Genomic DNA, 4,412 nt, shown 5'->3' on the forward strand with positions numbered 1-4,412 from the left:
GCTTTTTAGTATACTATTTGACTTTTGTTTTTTCAAAACATATGCATCTATTACCTGTATAATATAAAAGATATCTTTTAAAATGTCAATCTTAAATGCTAACAGAAACTAATATCATTATCTACAAAGAAATAACACAATTAGTCTAATTGTAGCCTTCTTGACAAGAAACAATGGAATGATATCTTCAAACTGCTAAGGGAAAATCGCTATTAACCTGGATTTTATACACTGGTAAGTTATACTCAAGAGTGAAGGCAAAATAAAACAACTTTGGACATTCAAAAATTAAGAGAATTTACCATCTACAGAGTTTGACTAAAGGGCACTTTGATGATTAGGTTCATGTGTCAACTTGGCCAGGTGATGGTGCCCAGGTGTCTGGTCAAGCAAGCACTGGCCTAACCGTTACTGCAAGGACAGTTTATTAAATCATCAGTCAATTGATTGCATCTGCAGCTGATTTCATCAATGAAGGAAGTGTCTTCTGCAATGAGAGAATTCAATCAGTTGGATTTAATCCAATCAGTTGAAGACTTCTAAGGGAGAAGAGAGAGAACTTTCACTCTTCAGCCAGCCAGTCTCTCCTGGAATTCACTGAAGACCCTCATCAGAGTGCCAGCTTGCAACCTGCCCTATGGAATTTCTCTTCTTCAGCCAGTCAGCCTCTCCTGGGGAATTCATCAAAGACCTTCATCAGAGTTACAGCCTGACCTATAGACTTTGGGCTTGTACATTCCCACAGTTGCATGAGACACTTTTATAAAATCTCATATTTACAGATATCCCCTGTTGGTTCTGTTTCTCTAGAGAACCCTGAATAGTACAGGCACCTTTGAAAGATGTTCTTCAGAAATAAGAAAAATGGATCCAGAGAAAAAGTCATGGAATATGAGAAACAGCAGGGAATATAGCACTTAAGAAACTAACTACTGATAGTATAAAGAAACTATTTTTTATGTTTAAAAAAGTGAAACTAAAACTTTAATAATTAAATGACAGGGCATGTTCAATAAATAAATTGTGTTAAGGACCTTCCAGTGATCAAGGGAAATATTATATAACTATTGACTTTATTAGGAAAAAGCATGCAATTAAATATAGAAATGACTATATGAACTTAGCAGGGAAAATCCATGCCCCTAGAGAAACAATATGGTATATTAGGTAAAATTACCAGAATCCAAAGTCGAACTGCCTGTGCTTGAATAACAATTTTCTCTATTTATTAGCTGAGATTTAGGCAATTAGTCTAACAATTCCAAAGGCCCTGAGTTTCCTCTTTGGTAGAAATTAGTAGAGTTATATTACCTTCATTATAGGGCTTATGAAAAGATTTCATGAAACAATGAATATATTAGCTATAAAGCTGTAGGATTGTTGCTGCATGTACTGGCTGCAAGAGAGAGGGTCACTCCCTTTCTCTCCACTGGCACCACTCCCCACACTCCTCCACCCCCAGTCCCCAGATAAAGGATATTCCCTCATGGCATATACCAGAGGAAAAGGACATAGACTTCAGCATTCATCCCACGTCACCTCTAAGGCCCACAGATGGGCCAAGTGAACTCAATGGCTGGGATCAGTGCCATGCTAGAGGGGACACAATCATGATACAGACTTAGCTGTCATCACTAATTGGTCCGTTGTGATCAACCTCAGGAAATTTGACCCATTTCTCCATGACAGAACTAGCCTGCCATCAAAATCACCAGAAAATACTCTTGGCCATAACCAAGCAGAACAATTCCCATAATGCATTTTGTTGAAATCTGTTACTGGTGCTGAGTCCAATTGATTTTACCGTTAAAGAAGGCATGAGCTTTTCCTTTGGGAGCCGCTGGGTTGAGAGGAGTGTGGCCTTCTCTTCTCCCCAACATGGTGTGTGCTTGTCCATTGATAAAGGTGTATTCTGAAAAGGGGGAGTTATCTGGCAAAAATGTTACTTTGCCTGCTGTATTCAAGACTCCCATTAGACTGGATATTGTGAACTTCATTCACACCAACTTGCACAAAAACAACAGACAGCCTCATGCTGTCAGTGAGTTAGCAGGTCATCAAACCAGTGCTGAGTCCTGGGGCACTAGCAGAGCTGTGGCTGAAATCCCCAGAGTTCGAGGTGGTAGGACTCACCCCTCTGGCCAGGGTGCTTTTGGAAATATGTGTCATGGAGGTCTCATGTTTGCACCAACCAAAAAGTGGCATCGATGGCACCGTAGAGTAAACACAACACTGAGGCAATATGCCATCTGCTCTGCCCTGACTGCCTCAGTCTTACCAGTGCTGGTCATGTCTAAATGTCATCGCATTGAGGAAGTTCCCGAATTTCCTTTGGTGGTGGAAGATAAAGTTGAAGGCTACAAGAAGACCAAGGAGGCTGTTTTGCCTCTTAAGAAACTTAAGACCTGGAATGATGTCAAAAAGGTCTATGCTTCTCAGCAAATGAGAGCTGGCAAGGGCAAAATGAGAAGCTGTCATTGCATACCACGCAGGGGACTATGCATCAACCATAATGAGGACAATGGTATCATCAAGGCCTTCAGAAACATCCCTGGAATTACTCTGCTTAATGTAAGCAAGCTGAATATTTTGAAACTTGCTCCTGGTGGACACGTGGGACTTTTCTGCATTTGGACTGAAAGTGCTTTCTGCAAGTTAGATGACCCATATGGCACTTGGCATAAAGCTGCCTCCCTCAAGTATAACTACAACCTTCCCATGCACAAGATGATGAATACAGATCTCAGCAGAATCTTGAAAAGCCCAGAGATCCAACAAGCCCTCCAAGCACCATGCAAGAAGATTCATCACTGAGTTCTAAAGAACCCACTGGAAAACCTGAGAATCATGTTAAAACTGAACCCCTATGCAAACACTATGCACCAAAACACCATTCTTTGCTAGGCTAGAAATCAAAAACTCAGGATGGATAAAGTTGCAGCAGCACTAGAGGCCAAATCAGTTGAGAAGGGGGTTCCAGGATAGAAGCCAGTAGTGGGGAAGAAAGGAAAGAAGGCTGTTGGTGTTAAGAAGCCACAGAAGCAGAAGCCTTTGGCGGGAAAGTAGGCTGCAGCTACCAAGAAGCCAGCAGAAAAGAAACCTACCACAGAAGAAAAGAAGCCTGCTGTTTAAATTGCTTATTCCATAAAAGTCAAATTATATTGGACACCTTATTTTGAGTAAAGACCAGATCAAAAAGGCAAAAAAAAAAAAAAAAAAAAAAAGGCATGACCACCACACTAATGACCCTGAATAAGAAATTCTGCCATTAGAGGTAGTTGCAATTAGTAGGAAACTATTGGCAGGTTTACAGAATAGAAATTAAATCCATTTTTTCCAATCATCTGGTCATTCCATACAAAAAAAGAGATGACCAGTTGACAATTATGTAATCTACAATGCTCACAATTGTCTTCAACTGTGACAATTCACCTCCTTCAGGAAATTAATGTGCTTCTTTCTATAAGACTCTGTTTGGGAGCAGGACTGAAAGGTTTATTCTAGGTGTGGATATGCTTCCTGAAAAGGAGCTAGGAATAATGACTGGACCAGTTAGGATACCTCTGGCTTCAAATAATGGAACATCCAAACAATAGTGGCTTAACTTTGATTTTCCCAGGCTGTCTTATGGCTCAAAGATCCCATCAAGGGCCCAGACTAATTCTATCTATTTGCTCTGCCATCTTCTGTCCATCAATAATGAATGTCTTTCTCCTCAGGATCACATGACAGCTGCCACAGATCTAAGCATCACATCCTTACACAATATAATCCCATGACTGAAGGAAGGAGTTGGGGCCCAGTAGTTTTTGTCTATGGTTCTGGATTTTTATTATGAAAGAAAATCTTTCCTAGAAACTCTTTCATCAGATTTCCCCCATGTCAATAATTTAGAACTTGGCCAGCTGTGCAATCACTAGCAAAAAGGGAATGACATTACAACAACTGGTTTATACCAGAGGAAATATATTTTGCTATGCATGCATGCACACACACACATACACATACACAATAGGCCATACCCCAGACCTATTGTCTCAGACACTTTGGGGATGAGGGCCCAGCCATCTCTCTATTTTAGATATTCTACAAGTGACAATGATGTACCATTAGAGTTGAAATTCACTGATTTAAATTTTCAAATGAAGAAACCAAGGTTCAGAAAGAATAAAAGACTTTCATAAGATTTGGTTATAGATAGTGGGGAGACAAGCTGAAAACCCAGCTCTCTCATTCCCTATACAACTGTTATTTTAGTGCAGAATTTTCCAAAGTGTGTTCCGTGATATATCAGTTTTATAGAAGTTATCAATGTCATCCCCAAACATTATTTCATAGGCTAAATAAAAAAGTCAAATATGTTTCTTTGCTATTAAACTTATGATAACTTTAAGTACGCTAATGTGCCTTAT

The 4,412-nt window shown here is 39.7% G+C and overlaps 1 pseudogene; it reads left to right on the top strand.

The window, feature by feature from the left end:
- Positions 1 to 1,842: 1,842 nt before the first annotated feature.
- On the top strand, positions 1,843 to 3,192 carry LOC119506408 (annotated as a pseudogene).
- The last annotated feature ends 1,220 nt before the right edge of the window (positions 3,193 to 4,412 follow it).

Source organism: Choloepus didactylus, chromosome 11 (assembly GCF_015220235.1).
Source record: "Choloepus didactylus isolate mChoDid1 chromosome 11, mChoDid1.pri, whole genome shotgun sequence".
NCBI classification, from domain to species: Eukaryota; Metazoa; Chordata; class Mammalia; order Pilosa; family Megalonychidae; genus Choloepus; species Choloepus didactylus.